At 38.5% G+C, this 23,194-nt stretch overlaps 1 protein-coding gene across 40 annotated transcripts in view; it reads left to right on the top strand.

Annotated features, from left to right (window-relative positions):
- Nucleotides 1-23,194, top strand: part of Huwe1 (HECT, UBA and WWE domain containing E3 ubiquitin protein ligase 1) — a 195,775-nt gene that overhangs the window by 47,087 nt on the left and 125,494 nt on the right. For 31 of the 40 annotated variants that reach the window (XM_076562358.1, XM_076562366.1, XM_006993980.4 and 28 more), the window contains exons 1-2: nt 134-387; nt 3,525-3,668. The gene's annotated coding sequence lies outside the window, so the exon portion shown is untranslated. Of the gene's footprint in view, nt 1-117; nt 388-3,524; nt 3,669-17,116; nt 17,212-23,194 lie in introns of those variants that run through there. The other 9 variants (XM_076562375.1, XM_076562378.1, XM_076562359.1 and 6 more) reach the window with 9 other exon arrangements.

Below are 23,194 nucleotides of genomic sequence, written 5' to 3' on the forward strand. Positions count from 1 at the left end.
GTGCACCCGGTCTCGCGAGATCTCATGTTTCCTAAAGGCGAGGCGCGGGCGGCATCCTGCAGTGAATTACGAAGGTCTCGCCGAGGCTGAACGTAATATCGCGATAGTTCCCACAGCGCATGCGGGAGCCGGCGGCGGCATACTGGCTCCGCCCCTCAGTGCTCCGTGAGGTTGTGCGTCATTTGCTTTTCGCTTCGCGTGGGGTGAGAGCGGAGCTGTAGCGATTTCAGCTTTGGTGGAAGGAGAGGGCTGGGACGGGCTGGGTTCAGTTTTTCCCGGTCCGGTGGAGGTTCTCCTGGGATCACGCGAAGGCGGCCGAGGTTGGCTACTGAGTTCATGAGCTGCGGAGGCGCAAGCGGCGTCTTCTGGTGGTGCTGTTCTTAGCCGGTGAGTTCTCGCGGGAGCAGGGTTACGTCCTCGTGGGATTCGCCGGCGGTGGCGGAGATACCTTGGGGGTGGGGGGGGCAGTGACTAGGGTCGGTCCGCCTGTTAAGATGGCGGCGGAGGCTGATGTCTGTCTTGCTAGTACATGGTACTAAAGGGTTAGCTATCCGCGTTTGTGACGCTTCTCAGGTACCAGACGTTAAGGAAATGACGAATGGCGAAACGTCGTGGTGCCGGTAAATCTTGCCCGAGATGAAGACCACTCTGTTTCTTACCGGTTAAGGCGACACCATTTCCACCGGCCTCAGCCGCGTGTGGGCCTGCCTTTGCCCCACCAATCGCTCTACGCCTCCGTTTTCGTCGTCGCAGTGGGCGGGTTGGGAAGTGTGGGAGGGAGTCGATAGTTCATTGGGTAGTGGGCTGGGTATTAGATTAAAAGGTGAGAGAGGGGACGCACCCAGGACTGGTCTCTCCATATCCATTTTGCGCGCTTGTTTCTTTTCAGCCCTTGCGATGACCCTTATGAAACCCCTAGTTTTTCTTGAGTTGAAGTGGGTTCTCCTGCCCCAGTTCCCACGGCTTTTGAGCTAAGGTTGAGGGGGGTCAATCTGTAGAGTCACTCCTCCCCCTCCCCAAATTCTGTCTCCCTGTCAGATCTCTCGGCTTGGTGGATATTGGGATGCATTATTAAGGGGGGGGGAGTAAAAAAATTTCCCTATCACTCCTCCCCAGTCCTAATTTAGAGCCTAGCCTGAATCATCTAGCCTTCTCCATCTCCTTCCATGGTGCTTTTGGCGCAGACGTTAATAGAGCCTGTCTTGTTCCCTGCATTTACTCCATCTTTGTGGATGGAGCCATAGAAACCTTCCATTTTCTTAGGTCCTTTGGCTTGTTTATTCCTGACGCGGGGGCAGGGTACTGATTTCAACTTTGAATGTTTTGAGGCCATTCTTGGGCAGAACAATAAGCGGGTCAGTGGTTGGATAATTGCACTCTTAGTGGTCTTCTCGTTGGCGCCCCTACTCCATCAAACTTTGTCCTTCCAACCCCTTCCACTTTACAAACCCTGGGACCCGCCCCCTTTCCCGCCTCAGTTCTGTAGTCTGTTGGTTTGTGGCTATCTTTTTTGTTGTTGTTACTGCTAGCCACCATTTAAGTACTTCTCACTTCTTACCCCTTGAACTTCCCTCAACCACTGTTCCTCCCACTCCCAGGAACAGAATCCCCTAGTGAGGTGTCAGACCTTCAATGCATTTTCCTTCCATCACGTGTTTTACACCTTAAACAGTCAAGCTCCTTTCCTTCTTCCTCACATCACCTCTATTAAACAATTAATTCCCTATCATGTGTTTCCTTTGTAGACAACATGTTTTGAATTACTTCTTTTAGCACCAGTGTTGCATATATTGAGATGCCAACATTCCCCATTCATGGGAAGCAGCCTGGTGTAGAAAATAGTGTTTGCTTCCGTTCACATTGAACTCATGACCTTGGGCAAATTACTTTTCTGTTCATCTATATAATGAGAATAGTAATGCTTAACCTAAAGGATTGTTGCTAGAATTATCGAGAAAATTTGTCAAGTGCCTGGCTCATAGGAACACAAATTTGGGTGCCTTTTTTATGTGGGAATATATTGGTAGATGTTTTTTATGTCATATGCTACCTTTATAGCCCAAGAGGAAGATTTTTTTAAAAAGTTATTTCTTTAGCTATAAATTGTTATGTGTAGGAAGAATACCTATCAACTCCTATCTGCTTTGTATTTTTTTCATCCTCATGAACCACTTTGTATGATCAATGGCTGGTGATGTTTAAATGTGTTCCCACTCTTTGAAGCTTCTACTAGTGTAAGGCTGAGTGAGTGTAAAATCATTCTCTTGGAATGACCACCAGCTATGTTTCTGTCATGAGCCACACCCAGGTGTTCTACCTTTTGGAAGGGAGTGTCTCATCCCTTGCCTGCTCATTTCTGCCACTCCTTCAAAGACAGTCTGTCCTGTCCTTCACCCCACAAAAATAATGAAATTTCATGCCATACTATTTTGCACTATTAAAGAGAACTTTTCTTAGAGAGATTTTTGTATTACACTTCTTCCTCTCCACCTTATTTAGTCCTTCAGGTCAGTATGGAGACATCTTTTTAAATAGGATAATACCTATATGCAAGACATTAGGAAGGTTGATCTAACTAAATACCGGCATTTCCCCCCTCCAAAGCAACCACAGCTGGCTCTTAGATAATTGCCTCCTGTTGTGCTTTTGCCATTTTATATTTTCTAACATATTTGACTTGGGATTAGTTTTCCTTATTGTTTTTATTAGACTAATAATAGAGTTTTTTTAACTAATTGTGGTGGTTGGGTGATGGGGTTGAAATAGGAATATGGTGACAAGAAGTACACTACCACTGAAATTAAAATTTACAGTGGATAACTGATAATTAACTATATGTGGATTTCAGTTTTGAGCTTTAAGGTTTGTTTGAGTTGGAGGTGCTCTAGGTAAATGAATTTCCTCTCTTATTGGAAGACAGGTCACTTTGAGATTCTTGCCTTGGTGCCTTTTATAATGGGTTAAGCCATAATCACCAATTAACTCTCAGTTTGATTCCTGTCCTTCAACATTATAATAAATCTGGGAATGATGATCTAGGCATGACCTAAAAGGTTTAATTTATTCTAGGTAGATCTCTGAGAAGAGAGGGAGTGGTAGGACCAAATAAAAACTTGGTCTAAGATTCAGTGACAAAGGTCAACCTGAATTTCCAGGATGTTTATCGTTTGTCTCCCAGTATGGCCTAAAAGCACTTATGAAGGTGAAAAAATAATTTTAATGTGTACAACTTTTCTTCACAAGAATAATATGCATTTTCCTTAGTATCAGTTTGTTGAACGTGGCATCATTTTGTTTGGGTTGAAAACAGTTTTCAGGAGTATTGTCTAAGTGTCATTAGAAACACTATAGCTATTGATTTCTGAGTTCTTTAGTTACAGCTCGAAGTAGGTCCAAAAAATGCAAATTGGTGTTCAAGGGCTGTTGCTTCAGAAATAACTGATTGTGTTTAATTTTGATATAATGGTTAGCCCCCCAATTCTAATAAATATATACTTCTTTTCCCTGACCTTTTTATTTTGTAGATCCTCCAGTAGCCTGACTTGAGTGGCTGTAGTGCTTCAGAGGAACAAACCAGTAGACCAGAGCTTGGTCAGGAAGTTTCAGGAAGCAGTTGGAGCAGTGTTGGGATTTCCCACCAGGATGACTATGATTGGCTGTGATTTTAGGTTAGTTTTTTAGATGTTTGTGGGTGGTATTTGTATTTTACATCTTGAAATGGAGATGGGACTGGGATTTCCATTTTGTGCGTGTGCTACTTTGGTTCCATTGTGTGGATCAGATGTGTTTTTTTTTAAATTTTTTTTAGTGGATGGAGGTCATTACTAAATTAAAGAGAACTGTCTAAATGCATATGATCAGTACATGACTTTTAATTTAAATTAATTTACAAAGATTTGAAACATAGTAAACCCAGTGGTATGATGTCCCCTCCACTAGGTACTTTTAACATTTATCAACTTTCATTCAGCCTTTCTAGTTTTACCCTTTGGCATTTCCTTCCCATGGAATTACTTTGAAATAAACCCCTCCTGTCATGTTATTTTTATCTATGCAAATATTTAATAGATAGCTGAGAGTTCTTGACAGTATAACCACAAAATAATTTTCATAATTGAAGAAATTGAATTTTTTTTCTTTCTTTCTTTTTTTTTTTTTTTAGACAGGGTTTCTCTGTGTAGCTTTGCACCTTTCCTGGAACTCGCTTTGTAGACCAGGCTGGCCTCGAACTCACAGAGATTTGCCTGCCTCTGCCTCCGAGTGCTGGGATTAAAGGCGTGTGCCACCACCATCCTGCGAAGAAATTGAATTTTAAAAGTAGAAAATAGGATAGTTTTTAAATTCCCTGATATTTTGTTTCGTTTATAGTTTGTTTGACTCTGGATCCAGAGAAAAGTCCCATTTACCAAACAGTTTGTGTAGACTTGAAATATATTTTAGTCTTCAGGTTATACCTACCTTTCATTTTTTTTCTTTTTCCAATTTATTTATTAAATTGTCTTATCACATTTCCCTCACATTTGATAATTACAACCCATACCAATGTCTATTCTCATTAAAGACCTTAGAGAACGTATTGTAATGAAACAATGGTAGTAATCACTTATTCCAGTTGGAGTTGGTACTGCTGGCCTAGTCGGTATACTAAAATAGCTAGTCACGGGTTCTTTTTTGTGTGGTAGTTTGATTTGATTTTACTTCCATGTCCTGGTCCCACTGAACTGTTTTCCACATGAAATACAGACCTTCTGGAAGAAAAAGCTAATGTTTTCTAGATAATGACCTAATTGTATTTGGATTTTTTCATGTGTATTTGCAATATTCTTAGGTAGTTTGGTTGTTTTTATTCTCTGTTACAATGTTCTTTTTATTTTGGTGTTATCCCAGCTTCTCTGACCCAGAACTTAGCTATTAAGAACTGGTTGACTGTCACACAGTTCTTGAAATCACAATATTAAAAGTTTTTGCGAGCTTCATTACTTTCAGATTTTACATTCAATTGTATAATTGTCCTAGGGTTCCCCCAGCACAAATTCCTGTAATTTGCCCCCCTTCATATCTTTTACTTTTGCAGCGTTAGCCATTCGGAGGTCTGTACTATGTTCTTTATATGGTCAAAACCAGAAAATAAGACTTGAACATAAAGCCTCCAGCCAGCCTTTAACTTAGACCCAAATGTGGGCAGAGAGTACTTGTGCCAGTCATTAAAATGGTAAGAATTGCAAGTTAAAGGGGCAGAAAATAGGAAAGTCATATGAATGAAAATTTTAGAAGTATTTGAATATGATTATGAATCACTGATTAGAGTTCAGGTGTTTCAGCTCTTTTATTATTGGAGGAATAAGTCCTTATTTGAAAATTGATTTAATATTAAATAAAGGATTTCTTGGGAATTCCAAGTTCATGCTTACAACAGAAAACATTTTGAGCATGTTGGATATAATGATTAAATATTTACACTTCAGTTTCTGTAATTTAAACAAAAGCACTTAGACCCAGACCCAAACCCGAGTTTGTGAAACTAGGATAACTGGTACAGAATTGTGCACAGTAGGCATTCCAATATTTGAATCACTCCCTTATGAACACTGGAAGTTCACAATGGAAACAGTGTTGGGTTTTTAATTCTCCTTTTGTTGTGTGTTTTTAACCACCAGTTCAAAGTATCATTGAAATGCCAAACTTGGTTGCTTTGAAAATATTTGCCCTTCGCATTCCACATTGCTTTTCATGGAATAAGGTTAAGTTGTTAAGTCTGTTGTGTAGCTGTGACCATGTTAGGTTGCTCTGCAGTGATCTCACCGGTAGACATAAGGCAGACAGTTCACAAGTGCTTGTGCTCTTAGGATTTCTTGTGTTGTTTTTTTGACCCCTTTCTTCAATGACTGGTTACCAAATGTTTATATATGTTAATATCAGGGACAATTCAGCTCTTAAGATTCTCCGGAAGCCTCTTAGTTGTGTCATAGGGGTTGAGTTGGTAAAACTTGATGTACTTGTTGACTGGCTTGGTTTTCTGGTTATAGAAATGCTTTGAATGAAGGAGTGGCTCTCTGAGTAAAACAAGTTTGCTTGAGGTGTTAACCTGATAATTTTCAACTTTGTTTCCTTAAAAAGTTTTCCATCAGTTGTCTTAAAATCATAATGTTGACATGCAAAATGATTTCACAGAATGTTAAAATTTGTTTTGCCTTTATGAAGTACCACCAAGGGGATGGAGAGATGGCTCAGTGGTTAAGAGTGCTGACAGTTCTTCCAGAGGGCCTGGGTTCAATTCCCAGAATCCACATGGCAGCTCACAACTGTAACTACAGTTCCAGGGGACCCGATACCCATGGCAAAACACCAATAAACATAAAATAAAAATGAAGAACCACCAAATGAAAATTGTATAGTAGATCTGATTCAGCTGATTGAACTATATGTTAAATTTTTTTCAACTTAGAGACTTTGTTCATATAGTGTTAAGTGTTGAAAGAAAGCAGTTTTTATCTTTTCAATGGTGGTAAATAAAGGGGGCTAAAAGTAAAAGTAGAGGGAGGACTTAAATACTTTTCATGTTTTAAAATTAAAAGTTTGGTGGGGTGGGGAGATAATAGCTTACCAGTTAAGAGCATTTGTTGCTCTTGTCAGAGGACCCAGGTTTGGTTCCCAGCACCCATATGGTAGCACACAACCGTATATAATTCCAGTTCCAGGGGCTCTGGTACTCTCTTCTGACCTCTTGGTGCATCAGGCACATGCATAATACACATGAGGCCAAACACACATACACATTAAATAGTTCTAAGAAAATTAAAAGGTTGCTAAGTGCAAATGAACTGCTATGAATCACCTTTAGCACAACTCTGGTTTTAAATCCTTATAATTAGAAATATTGGGCTTGGTGGGTGCTTATGTCTTGGAACAATTTTCAGAGATAATTTTTATGGTTATGATTTGCTAAATTATTTATTTGCCTATTTTTTTTTATTGAGGCATATTCTGGTCTTTGCTGGTGTTTTTCCATATAGTTTGCTTCTCCCAACCCCAAGCTGGCTTTGAATCCTTATGCTCAGGTGATCTTTTGCTTTAGCCCTAAGTAGCTGAAACTATAGGTATGTGCCACTACTGGAAAGTCTTCTTCCATTCTGCCAATTGAATTCTTTTTTTTTTTTTTTCATTTCTTTTTTGTTTTTCGAGACAGAGTTTCTCTGTGAAAAGTTGTGGCTGTCCTGGAACTCACTCTGACCAGGCTGGTCTCTAACTCACAGAGATCTGCTTGCCTCTGCTCCCCCACCCCCACCCCAGTGCTGGGATTAAAGGTGTGTACCACCAGTTCCCCAGCACCAATTGAGTTCTTACTGGTGGAAAGACTTCTGTACAATGATTAAGAAGATTCCCTCAGTTTAAGTTCTAACCCTGTTTCTTACCTGCTATATCATCTTGTATAAATTAACCTCTTCATGCTGTAGTATAGTTGTTCCTCTATAAAGTAGTGATGTTACCTATCATCACTTAGGATTTGGATAAGTTGAACATGAGTTAATGCATGAATCATACTTAAAACAGTGACTCTGAAGCCAGTGGTGGCACATGCCTCAGGTGGTTCTCTGAGTTCGAGGACAGCCTGGTTTACAGAGCTAGTTCCAGGACAGCCAAGGCTATGAAAAACCAGTGCTATAAAACAGTGACTGAAACTTAAGGGAACATCAATCATCTAGAGGGTTTGTTAAAATAGGTTGCTGTGTCCTATCCTCAATTTCTGATTTCATAATTTGAGGGGGAGTAGATTTTGCGTTTGTGGGTTTCCAGGTGATAGTGGTGCTAATGGTCAGAACACTAGCATATATCTGTAGTTGGCACAGAATGTTATGTTATTGTTTCTAGGCTCAGCTTTTTCAGACTGAGTGAAATACTTCATTCACTCTTTAGTCCTGTTTAGTACCACCTTCAGTTGAAATAAATACATTCTTTGTATACAGTGCATTTTGGTCATTAACTCCTCCAGTTCCTATCGTGGCTTCATGTTTCTACTCTTTAAAAAAAATAATGGAATCTGATTATTGTTGTCTATCTATGCATGGGTGTGGAGCCACCATCCCCTGGAGCATGTGCAACTTACCAGTGACGACTTACCCAAAGAAAAATGACTCTTTTACCCAGTAGCCATCAGCTGCCAGTAGTTCCTCAGCTAGGTTTAGGCCTTGGGTGTTCCTCCCCCATCCATGTTGGAATTTTGATTGGCTTGATCCTGTACAGACAGGTACCACAGCTGTGAGTTTATGAATGCAATGCTCATGCCATATCCAGAAGACATTATTTTATAGCATTCCTCCCTGTCCTCTGGCTCTTACATTCTTTCTGCCTCCTCTTCCTAAATATTCCCTGAGCCTTGGGGGCAGGGTTGATATAAATTTCTCATTTATGGGTGACCACTTTGTCACTTATTTTTAGTCTAAATTAACTGCAAAAAGAAACTTTTCTGACCAAGACTGAGAGCAGTTTAGTATTGCCTTCAGCCAAAAAGCAGTTTTGAAACCCTCTGTTGCAAAGATTCTCAAAATGTAATCCTAGATCAGTGTTCTATATCCTGCACATTAGTAGCTGGGTCCAGAGGTGTGATAAATTCAGGTTCATTCCCTTTGACAAACATTGGAGGGTACGTGTTCATTCACAACATTGTGTTTTGATGATTGAGTTTTCTTTTAATTCACTAAACCACTTGTAACAGCAAAATGATGATGTTTCAATGTTATCATTTTATATTTTCCCTTATTTTTTTTAACTTGGTTATGCAGGATGAACACTCAGTTTTTGTCTCTCTCTCTCTCTCTCTCTCTCTCTTTTTGGAGACATGGTTTCTCCGTGTAGTTTTGGTGCCTGTCCTGGATCTCGCTCTGTAGACCAGGTTGACCTCGAACTCACAGAGATCTGCCTGGCTCTGCCTCTCCAAGTGCTGGGATTAAAGGCATGCACCACCCCTGCCCAGCCAGTTTTTATCTCTTAAAAAAGTGTGTGTGTGTGTGTGTGTGTGTGTGTGTGTGTGTGTGTGTGTGTAGAAGCCAGACTAGCTTCAAGTGTCATTCCTCAGTTGTTCACCCATATTTATTTCTTGTTGGCTTTGAGATAGGAACTTCTCTGCCTTCCCAATGATGGTATTATGAGAATACTACACCTAGTTTTTGTTTGTTTTGTTTAAAATATGGATTCTGGAGCCTAGGACCTTGTGCTTGCAAGTAAGCATATTACTGATTGAGTTGTCTTCTCAGTTCCTTTTCTTTTTAGGTCTGGCTTGGAACTCACTGTGCAGCCCAGGCTGGCTTTAAGCTCACAGTATCCTCCTGGTTTTGCTTCCTGAGTTCTGGGGTTACAGGTATGATTCACACCCAGATTTTTCTCTGTTTCTCTTTTTAAACACAGCTTTATTTAAAAAAAAAATGTCTTTAGTGTATGCTATGTACGGGTGCCCATGAAGGCCAGAAAAGTGTACTGGATCCTTTGGAGCTGGAGTTAAAGGCCATTGTGGTTCTTGGAACCAAACTCCAGTTCTCTGTAAGAGCAAGAAGCTCTCTTAATCATTGAGCTATCTCTCTAGCCCCTAAATACAACCATTGATATAATGATTTGGTTCCCCGGTAGCTTCAGAAGATTATATGAATGTGTATAACTAGGTACTTACGGATATAAACATTTGTGAAGCTAATGTTTTGAAGTTCAAATGGTCTTACCTTCTGGCTAGGAAGACTATATAACATTATAAACTTGGTTTCGGTGTTCTTGGCTCAAACCCTAGTCTTTGGTAGTTTCCTTGCTATCGGTATGTTTGGATGTTCTAGGCTTATTCTTGAACATTTCTGCCCCAGAGCTGGAATCTGCTAATGTGATAAGACAAAAGGTGAGGTTGAAGGGAATTTCTCTTTGCCATAGTAGTGCTGAGCTTTGTACCCAGTCATCATTTTCTCTTTTCACTTGACCTTCCCAGGTTGCATCTGTCCCTATTTTTTTTTCCTTTGTTAATAGGAAATTTTTATTAGAATTTAAGTGGGAAGGTTTGAAAAGTCTTGATAAAAGTAGACAGCATGGAGTCTAGGCAGTTCTAGATTGGGACTTGTCACTTTACAGTTTGGATAAGTTAACCTTTTGTTTCATCTTTGGAAATACCTTTTTCATTTAGTTATTGGAATCTGTATTGTGGTGCTTTATATACTGCCATGATCTTTCTCCTTTTACATAGCTCTTTACTGTTTATTGTCTTTCTATTCTATTCAAAGTTCTGCTATAAGCTGCTTAATCTATAATGAATCCTTGCAATAGTAATCAGTTTCACCAACATCAATAAAGTTAGAAAAGAGTTATTGAAAATAACTCTTTTAAAACCACTTATTTTATGTAGTATTTAAAGGACCATGTGTGGTTCAGTAAGTGGAAACTGTTCTTGTTTTTGTTTTCTTAATTATTTGGTATAGGTTGTTCTTAAATGTGTCATTCTACTGCCTTAGCCTTCTGAATGCTAGGATTCCAAGTGTGCATTGGCACACCCAGCTCTGTTGTTCATTTTTAAAGTAATGTAAAGTTTTTATTTTCATTCTTTGATCTTGCCTCTCCGTTTAGTTGAATAAGCATAGGTTTCCTAATTTTTGTGTGCTTCCTCAGTCTTTTTTATTTTGTTTTTGTTTTTCAAGACAGGGTTTCTCTGTGTAGCTTTGGCACCTTTCCTGGAACTCACTCTGTAGACCAGGCTAGCCTCAAACTCACAGAGATCCGCCTAGCTCTGCTTCCCAGTGCTGGGTTAAAGTCGTGCGCCACCACAGCCTGGCAGCTTCCTTAGTCTTTAAGACTGCTGATAGGTTGAGAAACCCTGCGATTGTCTTCTGTGAGTACAAGGTAATAATAACAATAAGAAAAGAGTTTAGGCCAAGGTGAGAATTCACAGTGGCACATGCAGTTGCTATTACAGTACTAGTTTACAGTCTTTGGATAGACCTACATCTGGTCTGAAGCCTGTGTTCTATTGTTTTTAACTCCTTCCCACTTCTTCCCTATTTTTTCCCTCTGTTCTCCCTAAAATACTTGTATATATACTTTTATACCCAGTTGTTGATAATCAAGTATACAAAGAGATATTAATATACAAATTAGTATTTGAATGGACTTTTTGATAAAATGCTTATCAAAAGTCCTATACATACATATACATAAACCCATATGTACATACACACATAAAGTTTGTGCTTTATAGGTTGCATTGAGCCTTTAAGTACAATATTATATATATATATATATATATTTTTAAAGATTTATTTATTTATTATGTATACAGTGTTCTGTGTGCCAGATCTCCTTACAGATGGTTGTGAGCCATCATGTGGTTGCTGGGAATTGAACTCAGGACCTCTGGAAGAGCAGCCAGTGCTCTTAACCGCTGAGCCATCTCTCCAGTCCCCCCAGTATTATATTTTTAAATACTGCATTTATAGAGTATTTCGCAAAGATAAAGCCATTATAATTGTGTAAAATAATAAGTAAAGGTGATGTTACTTGGGTACAAATTGAGTCAGTTTCCTTGCTGTTTAAATGAGGACAATGATATCCATCCAACAAAAATTTTTTTTGAAACAGGGTTTCTCTGTGTAGTTTTGGTGCCTGTCCTAGATCTTGCTCTGTAGACCAGGCTGGCCTTGAACTCACAGAGATCTGCCTGGCTCTGCCTCCCAAGTACTGGGATTAAAGGCGCATGCTACCACTGCCTGGCGCAACAAATGTTTTTTGAGGACATACTCATTGCTGCCACATAGTGGAGATACAAAGATAAGCAACATGATGCTAGCCTGATAGTTCAACAGGTTAAAGGCATCTGCCACCAAGCCTGAGTTCTATCCTAGGGACCCAGGAAGGAGAGAACCAACTCTTGGAATTTGTCATCTGACTTTCACTTGTACACCATAGCATACTCATACCCACACATCTATGTAGACCACACAATATGTAAATACATTGCCATAGAGGACAACTTGAGGCTCTCTTCATGCACCTATACATGGGTTCTGGGAATCTTCACTCAGGTTTCTGAACTTCTGCCAAGTGCCTTTATACACTAAGCCATCTCATCAGCCCCTGAGAATGTTCCTTTTAAGGAACATTTGGTACCTTGGGTTTGTTCCCTAGCACTACAAAATAATAATGATGAAAAAAATATTCTTTATAATAAATGTCATTCAAATTAGAATTTTTCAAATATAAAAGTGCTGAAAATAGCACAATTACTCTTTCTTCCACAGGATAGATTCAAGAATCTAATTAAGAATTTTCCATATTAGAGTTATATGTACAGCCTTTTCCTTGTATCTGAGAGGGATTGGTTCCATTACCCCACCCCATGGCAAAGTTCACAGATTCTCCAGTCCTTTACATAAAACGGTATTGTATTTACATATAGTTAGCATTTATCCTTCCTGTAAATTATTTCTCAATTATTTATAATATCTAATAGTATGTAAATAGTTGTTATACTATATTGTTTAGGAAATACTGACAAAATGCGCATACAAACATGTCCAGGAAAGGTTTTTGTTTTAGACAAACTGTGTGGCATGTGAAATTCAAGATCTTCCTGTCTCCACCTCCAGAGTACTGGGGTTATAGACATGCACCCACCATGCCTGTCTCAGATGTAATTTTTTTCAGATCCCTTCATCCATACTTGAATTCATGGATGCTGAATTCAAGGTTATGAAAGATTGTATATGTTTTTTGTTTCCTGAGTCATATGAAGTAAGGATGAAACCTCATTAAAATATCTCCTTTAAAACCACAATTTTTAAATATTAAAAACATCCAATCTAAATTCATATTTGCTCAGGGATCCTAAAACTTTATTTAGCCATTTCTTCCAAATCAGTGTAAAATGGTATTTTTATTTATTTTGCAATGCTGGAGATGGAGCCCAGGGCCTCACACATAGAAGGTATGTGCTCTACCACCTTCATCTCAAATGATATTTTTTTTCTTAACTTCTTTTTATTTTGATTTTATTTATAATTGTATGTGTGCATGATGTGTGATTGTAGGTCTCTTACCTTTACACAGGTTCTGATTGTTAGGCTTGCACTGCAAGCACAATTTCCCACTGAACCATCTTGCTGACCCAGAAAATGGTATTTCAAATGTTGCTGTTCAGTTGTCCTCTGTACTAGGTCTATGTTTTTATGGATGAATTATATTCTTATGAGTGCATGATTCCTATTTTCTTATGTTAAAACTTTTATGTTACAGTTTTCATTATCTTAATGCTTACCAGTACACAGTAGACATTTGATATAAATAAGTGTTGAACGGAATCAAGGATAGAAACATCCTAATAAATGAATCTTCATGGATTTATTTCTCTGAGAAAATTTCAGAACCAGAATGGAAAATTTTAAGCTAGGTAGTAGTGGTGCATACCTTTAATCCCAGCACTTAGGATGCAGAGGCAAGCGGATCTCTGAGTTCCAGGCCAGCCAGTTCTACAGAGTGAGTTCTAGGACAGCCAGGGCTACACAGAGAAACCCTGTCTTGAAATCCCTCCCAAATTGATACTTCTAGCCAGATTGCCCTCTTACTCTTTAAAAAAAATTATACTATGTTTAACACATGATCCAGAACGATGTACATTGTTGTAGCACCTTATGGTAAGCCTTGATAAACTTGTAAGAGAACATAAACTTGCATAAACCTAGATATAGTAGTGTCTTAGTTTCTATTGCTGTGAAGAGACAACATGATCACAGCAACTCTTGTAAAGGAAAATATTTAATACGGTGGCTTACAGTTCAGAGGTTTAGTCTTATTATCGTGGTGGGACATGGCAGTGTGCATGCAGACATGCTGGAGAAGTTCCTGAGAATTCTGCATCTTGGTTTGAAGGCAACAGGAAGTGAACTAAGACATTGGGCATGGCTTGAGCATATATGAGACCTCAAAGCCCACCTCCACAGTGACACACTTCCTCCAACAAGACCACATCTATACCAAACCCACACTTCCTAATAGTACCATTCCCTATGAGTTTATAGGGGCCAATTACATTCAAACTACCACAACTAGTATTGGTGCTATGCAAATTGATCTCCATTACCTTTATCAGTTGGTGTATTTTTATGGGGTAAGATTGTGGAGTGCCTTGCAATTTTCACCCATTCTGGAGCCCAGATCTTTGCCCTTTAAATTTTCTTGTATAATTTGACACCAGCCTTTAAAAAAATAAATCAAGCTAAGGGTTAGCTCAGTGCTATTGTCATGTGAGACCCTTGATTCAGTCCCCAGCCTTGTGTTTTAAAAAACACTAAAGGAGGTTTCACTTGACAACCTTTTATGCCAAACATTTTCCAAAGTTTTACTTTTAAAAAATAAAGACTAGCTTCATGGGCAGTATAGATCTCTACCTCTAGAAGATAAGTTATAGTTGTGTGTTCTCTAACATTATAGTTTCTGTTTGTGATTTGTTTTGAGAAGATAAACAATGTAGCCCAGAAACTCAACTGTGTAGTTATCAAGAACTCATTCTGTATGGGAAGATGACATTAAATTTCTGATCCTCTCCTGCTGCAATTTCAGGCATGTGTCATGATTACAGGCATGTTCCACCACACTTGGCTTTGAAACATGGTACATGACTAATTTGTTTTTGCTACTCTTAGAGATCAGTGATGAATTGCAGATACAGAAAATGACATTGCCTGATGGTGAAAGATTGTATCAGTGAGTAGCAATCTTTGCAGACATCTACTTTAGGGTGTTTGTACAATAATGAAATCTCCATAATAGTGCATTTCTTATATTTCTATGAAGTGATTCATGATGGTACCAGGAGCTTTTAAATAGTAGAATCTTTTCCATATCCCAACAGAAAATTTGGAATAGGGAACCTACTATCCATATCAGGTTTATTTTTATGGGCCCATATTTATGGGTAATAACTTAGCCATAGTTGTATATTGGTGGAGTTAGGCACCAAGCACTAGTTAACCAGTCTAGTATTCAGCTCATTATACTGTAGGTTTCCTTTGAGCAACTTGTTTCTATTTCTAAATGTGCTTCCAGGTGCCTTCTATGAAAGTGAAGAATGAATGGTCCCATTGGATGAAATTTTAACAAAAGAAACTTAAGAAAAAGGCAGGACTCCAAAGAAAGTCCCCCCACCCCCATTTGCATTCTATGAGTCCAATTTGGAGCCTTTAAAAATGTTTTTATTAGTTCTTTGAGAATTTCATACAATGTAATTTGAAAATATTCACTGTCTTATAGGTTAGCCTAATTGGCCTTTTTTTTTAAAAAAAAAAAAAAAAACAGGGTGTTGTTAGTTTGGTTTTAGGAGTTGTTTTTGTTTTGACAGTCTCATCCTAGTCCAGACTGAACTGGAACTATATAGGCCAGGCTAGCCTCAAACTTGTGCCAATCTTGCTGCCTTAGTGTCCCTAATGTTTGGATTTCAGGTATATATAAGCCACCACAGCCACCTGTTTCTGTTTCACACATATTATATGTGGATGCTATATGCCAATAAATGGGAATTAACTCTTTACTCGTAAAACTTCGGAATTAATGTTTTCTGAACTGGGAATGTAGCTCATTAATGGAGCATTTCTTTGGCTCCAAGCCCTAGGTTTGATGTGGGCACTGAAAAAGAGAATAATGCTTTCTAAGCCCATTTTTTCCTCTTTTCAACTTTTAAATTGTGAGAGGGATATATTTACTATTTAGGAAAAAAGGCATATATCGGATGAACTTTGTTTTCACAGGATTTTTGCATGTTTTTGTTCTTTGACCATTTACCGATTTTTCTCGTTCTTTCTAGATTTTGGATGTTAATCCCTGTCAGATGACTAGCAGGCAGAGCTTCTCCCTCTCTTTGGGTTGTTTATTTACTCTAATAGTTCACTTTGCTGTGTAGAAGCTGTTTAATTTCATGTGACTCTCATCTGTCAATTCTTATTATATCCAGATTATCGATTGACTCCATTTTTTTATTGGCCACATTGCACTTAAAACTACTAATGTGCTATATTATAATCATTCTCAGTTGTTAATACACAGTTGGTCCTGAATCAGAGGGTAGTACCAATTTTTGGTTTTGTATTTTCATGTGTGTAAGTAAATGTGTGTGTGTTTTATGTGTATGGATGTTTTGCCTGTAAGTATGTTTGACATGTTTGTCCCTGGTGCCTGTAGAGACCAGAAAAGACATTGGAGCTTCTGGTTATGAACTACTATGTGGATGCTGAGAATGGAACTTGGGTCTGGAAGAGAAGCCAGTTCTCTTAACCACTGAGCCATCTTTCTGATTCCAGTGTGTTTATCTTTTTAAAGCTTTATTTTGGTGCTGGAATATCCTTAATGGTACAGTACTTGCTTTAGCAAGTGCAAGGTCCTGAATTCAATCCTCATTACTTCCCATGCCTTCCCGGAAAGAACTTGGTATAGCTTTTTATCAGTGAACTAATTTTATCAACATAGCAGATTTGTAAGTTTGAGGTTGTTTTCATCATAAATTTTCAGTATAAAACTTTAGGAGTTTATAGACTACAGTAAATCTTCATTTTAGCATATTCCAAGTTTGTTTGAACCCACTCAAAATAGTTGAGATCTAATTACAATCTTTGATTAAGTCATATAACCTACATAATAATAGGCTACTTAACATTTGGAGAAATAATAATGGAGACTTAATTTGAGAATAAGAGTGGGGCCTCTCAATTTTACTGTTAACAAAGTAGGTTATAACTTGGTTAATATCAGCACTTTAAGTTTCCTGGTTTGGAGATTAATACATACTTACAGTTAATATTATCCTTCATATGCAATTTGTAGAAGGACCATACCAGTTTTTTTTCTTTTGATGTCTTCATATGAGTTTTCATGTATAGAATATCTGGCATAAGATTGTTGCTCCTGAATTGACAAATCTTACTCTTTGCCATGCATAATTTTATGAAGTAGTATTTTACTTAGTCTTACAGAGAGGTTACTGTGGCTCAGGTATGTTTTAGATCGTACACTTCCCAAGAAAGGACTTGGTAGCTTTTTAAATGGTATTTTACAGACAAGCCTTTCTAGTATGGTGTTGTGTTTTATTGTATTTTTACTTCCCATCCAGGAGTGTTCCTCCACTTCTAACTTTAAAAGAGAAAACTCGACGCATAGAAGCAGATAAATAGATCACATAGGATTCTTCTTCCTCCTTCCATATAGGTAAAATTTTTGACAGAATATATTGACAATTTTAGAAATATATTTAATAGCCATTTTGTACTGTGCTTGTGCTTTTTTACATTTTTTCTTGAGTATACAGGACTTAGTGGGTTTTTTCCAGATATACGGAATTCCCCATATATAGGGACTTGATCTTTAGAGATGTTGTTTTCCTGTAAACCCCGGGGCATAGGAAAATTGGAGCTTAAAAGGGACTTGATCTTTAGAGATGTTGTTTGTTTTCCTGTAAACCCAGGGGCATGGGAAAAATTGGAGCTTAAATAATGCAAAAGGCATAGAATTCTTTTTCTTTGATATCCTTTATTTTTATTATATATGACTAGCCTATGATATGGCTGTGGTTCATAAATGAAGTGGTTCATACATGTGAAAACATTCTCAGCAAACCATGTCTTAGCATTCTTCAGGATTGTTCAAGTCATGGGTCTTTTTTTTTCAATTTATTTTTATTTAATGTGCATTGGTGTTTTGTCTTCACGTATTGTATGTCTATGTGAGGGTGTTGGGACCCCCAGAGCTGGAGTTACAGACAGTTGAGAACTGCCGTGTAAGTGCTGGGAGTTGAACCTGGGCCATCTGGAAGAGCAGTCAGTGGTCCTAAATGCTGAGCCGTCTCTCCAGCCCCAAGTCATGGATCTTTTAAAGAAGCTAATGAGGGAATGGGGAGATGGCTCAATCAGTAAAGTGCTTGCTGTGGTGTATGTGTGTACACTGCTTTCTGCAAATTTAATCTCTGAAAAATCTAGTCCTTTCCCTTGTTTGCAGTGCTGGGGGTCAAAGCCTTTGGGCATGCTTGGTAAATACTCTCATTGACTACATATTACCTCTAATTTTTTTGAAAAGCATGATTATACAGACTGTGCAGGGCATACATATACATATACATATATAAATATATATACATATACATACACACACACACATAAATTATGAAAAGAAGGACCATGAATTTGAAAGAGAGCTAGAAAGGGTGTATGGGAGGTTTTGGAGGGAGGAAAGGGAAGGGGAATCTCAAAATTTAGTAAATGTGATAAAACTTTAAAAGGCAACAGTATCTCTCTCTGATTTATATTGAAAAGGTTATGTTGATTTTGTGATTGCGTTTTCAGTTTTCTTGGTGCTTTGTATACTAACAGTTGTATTTATGATACTATTGCCTCTAATCTTTTTAAAAAATGGTTTACATTTCTATGCATCTAATAGTACCCCCATGTCAGTGCTCTGCATTATTTTCATTACTATATTAAGTGGAGAAAGTGAAGCTTAAAAAATGTTTAATCTTGTAAATGATAGTTTCTGTGCTGGTGACAAGGATGCAAAGGCAAGATACGGTACAGACCCAAATCATACACAACTTGTGAGGAAAGTGTCAGGTAAAATGGTATGTGGATTAAGGGTATAAGTGGAAACAGTTTTTGTTCATTTTTACTCTGGGAGAGGTGTCTCAGCCTCATAGAGAGGAGATAATATTTAAGCTGATTTTTGAGGGATATGTAGGGAATGAGTCAATGTATCAAAAGTCTAGAGTGCTAGGGAGGAGACTTTGTGCAGCTTACCAAGGAAAGGCATGAGAGGAATATATTGTATAATGTCATGTTACCGGTAAGAGATATGCAGGTCTTGGATGCTGCTTTAGTTCTTACAGTTAAATTTAGAGTTTTAGGAAGATTGCTCTGGTAATAATGTGGAGGATGGAATTAGAGATCTGGCAGGATAGAGCCTTAATTTAGCATACTTTTAATGTATGGAGACAGTACCTACTAACACTTACCAGTATGTGGCTGCTGCTTTATTTATATCCTACTCCCTCCTTCCATTATTTTTAAGTAGGTTCCTAAGTCAGTCATGGGTTGGCAGAGTAAGTATAGCAGGCTGGCCTTTGCAGCTAAATCATTTTTGCAGCTTAAAAAATATATGATATTCCTTACCCCAGAATTGAGTTAGATATTTGTTTAACCAGGTATTTTTAGTTTATAAAAGGAGTTTTTGAGGAAGTGAGTTAATTTTTAAGTGACAGTTTCTGACAGATTAAAATATTTTCCTGAATTCAATGAGTTGTCTGTGGTCTGTGGTCTCTCAGGGTGAAATTTACTTATTAGATATGGGCTCCCTTTTTTTGTAGACAAGTTTTTGCAAGTTGAATAAAGGGTGATTTCTTAATTTACTGTTAGAAATGGGCAAGGGTGAAGAAAGCATTTACATCTTAGAAACTGGATGTGATGGAAGAGTGATGAGACTTAGCACCAGTCTTTGTATATAATACCACCAAGTCTGGCCACAAAGAAGATAATTCATAAAGAATGTAGACTAGGATTATTCCCAAGAATCAATGGAATGCTTTTTCTTTTCCTTCTGAATTTGCATAACTTCAATATAGGCATTGTTTTTAACTTTTTTGTTGAGAAGACTAAGTGCTTCTTGGCCTGCTGCTATTTCCTGTCTGTTGAAAACTGATACTCTACAATTTTGGTGATTCCTGTTGTAGTGCCTAGTTCTTTCAGTTTGTCTGTTACTGCAAATTGGTCAGAAAGATGACTCCTGGGTCTGCAGCTTCCCAGGATCATAGCATAGAAGATATGCTAATGATGCCATCTCAGTTACCATTTTCATCTACGATGACTGGAGATTTTAGGTTTTGTTTTTGTTTTTTGAGAAAGATTTTCTCTGTAACAGCCCTGGCTGTTCTGCAACTCACATTGTAGTTCTGGGCTGGCCTTGAACTTAGAGATCTGCCTGCCTCTGCTTCCTGAGTGCTGTGATCAAAGGCATGCACCACCACGTTAGGCTACTCCCCCCCCCCCCAGATTTCTTTATTGGTATTTCTCTCCTTGTTTACCTTCAGTGGATGTACTTTTCTGAAGAGAAGCAAACATTTTATCTGAGATTATAGTGTGTTTAGAAAAGTTGGAAGGATCTGAGAAACATGAAGCAAAGTATTTTTCTGCCACCTAGAGGCATATTCTAATACTGTAATTTTTATTTATTCTTTGATAGTTTTATACAATGTATTTTTATCATATTCACCCACCCAACTCCTCCCAGATCCACCCTCATCTCCCTATCCACACAACTTCAAGTGTTTGTTTTTTTCCAAAACTCATTGAGTCTAATTTGTGTTGCTCAGCTACTCTTGAGGAGGGAGGCCTATCCTGGAGTATTGTCAACCTACCCACCATTAAAGAAAACTAACTCTCCCAGCAGCTATCAAATGCCAATAGCTCCTCAGTTAGTGGTGGAATTTCTATGCCTATCTCCCACTCTCCATTTTGGGATTTTGTCTGGCTAGAGCTTGCACTGGTCTTGTGGATGCTGTCTCAACCTCTGAGTTCCTATTTGCAGTTGCCCTGTTAGCTTGGGTTTTTTGTTTTTCACTTCCCCACTCTGTAGTAGATATTTTCTCGTTAATAGTTGGGAAGTGGAGGAGATTCACAGTAAAGATTTAAAAGATTACAGAGAATATTATCCTAATATTTATACTGTTCAAAAACTTGTAAGCGCTCATTATGTTAACTTAAGAGGCTAAATGATTTTTTACCCACAACTTTCACAGGGGACGATGGGGAATCTTTCAGTTATGCCATCGTCCCCATCCCCTTTCGCGTGCCCCCCCCCCCAGTTTCTTTGTGTAGCCCTTGCTATTCTGGAACTCATTCTGTAGACCAGGCTGGCCTTGAACTCGATCTGCTTTGCTCAGTCTTGGCCCCTTTTATGGTGAGTTTTGTTATGTAGTCTAGACAGGCCTTGAACTCAAGATCCTCAGTCGTGGTTCAACCTTTTTTTTTTTTTTATTAAAAAAAGTGGGGGGGATGCCCTGGCTGTCCTGGAACACTCTGTGTAGACCAGGCTGGCTGGCCTTGAACTTTCTGCCTCTGCCTGCTGGGATTAAGATCTATTGCTACTATGTCACCAGGCAGGTCCTTGTGCTTCTTAAACTTTAATATAGAAACCATCTAAGGATCTTTTTAAAATGCAGATTCTGGTTCTTCAGTTCCAAGTGGGCCCTGAAAGTCTTCAATTTCTAATAAGTGGCAATGTTGCTAATCCTTGGACTATACTGAGTAGAAATGGTATCTACCCATACACTCAAGTTCTGTTGAGTCCTATTTAAGAACTATAGGTGTCCTCTGTTGTCAGGCTATTTAATGAGAAAAGTCATTCTCTTTTTTGACATATTGCTGCACCTATCTTTTTATGGGTTCCAGGGATCTCAACTCAGGCTGTGTGAGGCTTCTGTAACAAGCACTTCTGTTCACTGAGTCATCTCTCCAGCCCCTTCCTCTGTTATTTGAGTTGTACACATACATCTGTTCTTGATGTAAAGTACAAAAACAAGATTAAAACCTCAAAGGTAAATGAAGGTTAGAAGAATGAAGTGGAAAAATAGATGGTTAATTGAAAGTGTTTAATAGAGTGGTATTGGTTACAGATGGTGACTAATAGCAATTTATCAATTTCCTTAATAGTTGTATTACCAACCAAAATTTAAGAAGAACCATTTATGCAGAGAGCTTGTTTGGTACTTATAATTGTGCTCTGACCCAACAAAGGCAACAAAACATTTCTAGGAATTTGTTTCAAAGCTAGCTTCATTTTGTTGGCATTTTTATGTAATGGAGTTTTCATTTGACCTCTAAGAGGTAGAATCCATTCTCCAATTATAGTTCCCTTTATTAGGGGCAGTGAACAATAGTTATATTTTAATCTGCCAAGATTTGGTAACCAGGCTAGGTACTGATTTTTCTTCTGGGCCTTTTTTATATCTGTAAATAGGGAAATATTGGGCTGGAAGAATATTCTTGTATGAAATAAAAACACACCACGTCTCCAAGTAACATGTTTCAAAGTGTTTTCTTTAGGACACTTGAATTGGTCGATACCAACCAAATGGGTGCCACTTGAAAACATGATCTGTGCCTTCTTTAAATCAAGTTGTTTTTTAAATCAAGTTGTGTTTAGAATAATTAAGAATGTCTGTCAGCCAGGCAGGGTACTTCTGCCTGGAACTCACATGGTAGCCCAGGCTGGCCTCAAACTAGCAGAGATCCGCCTGCCTCTGCCTCCCGAGTGCTGGGATTAAAGGCGTGCGCCACCACCGCCGGCTTCATAGCATTCCTTAAATACAGGATATTGTTTGGCTTATTGTAGGCTCTAAGTAAATATTCTCCCCTCTTGTTGGAACTGGGAACAACTTAATAATTTTAATTGCTGTCTCAAGGACACTGTTATCTTTGATTTCTTTTTAACTATTAATAGTTCTTGCAGTTGAATGATAGAAACTAGACAGCAGTTCACTGGTTATAGGGACGTTTGTTTATACTTGTTCATTTATTTGTTTTGGCTCCTGGTATGTTGGGTAGGTTGGTGGGTGTATCAGATGCTCACACTTGCATCTTGGGACCTGAGATGATTTACAGGTACTGGTAAATTTGCTACTACCAGTACTTTCTAGGCATCTGAAAATCTGGTATTGGCAGACCTCACCCAACTAAGCTATTTCTTTGACCCATCCTTGAATATAGGTATTCCTTAAATTCCATATGATTTTCTGAATGTAGATCTAGGCTTTTGTCAGTTCTGTGAGCTACCAGCTTTTCTGTTGTTCCAGACATTGCAGTAATAAAGTACCCATAGTCAGTTTTCATTAAAGCCAGATGCTTATTTCTGGGAAGATTTACCAGTGACATCATCTACATTTTTTGGGTAAACAACAGTAAAGTGGTCTTAATATGTTTATCTTAGTGTGTGAGGTGCTTGGTACTTTGTGCTTTGGAAGATTTTGTGTGTGTGTGTGTGTGTGTGTGTGTGTGTGTGTGTGTGTGTGTGTGTGTGGTGGATTTGGGACAGGGTTTCCTCTATGTAGTTTTGGTGCCTGTGTAGACCAGGCTGGCCTCAAACTCACAGAGATCTGCTTGGCTCTGCTGAGATTAAAGGCATTTGCCACCACCACCCAGGGGAAGTTTTT

Source organism: Peromyscus maniculatus, chromosome X, assembly GCF_049852395.1.
Source record: "Peromyscus maniculatus bairdii isolate BWxNUB_F1_BW_parent chromosome X, HU_Pman_BW_mat_3.1, whole genome shotgun sequence".
NCBI lineage: Eukaryota > Metazoa > Chordata > Mammalia > Rodentia > Cricetidae > Peromyscus > Peromyscus maniculatus.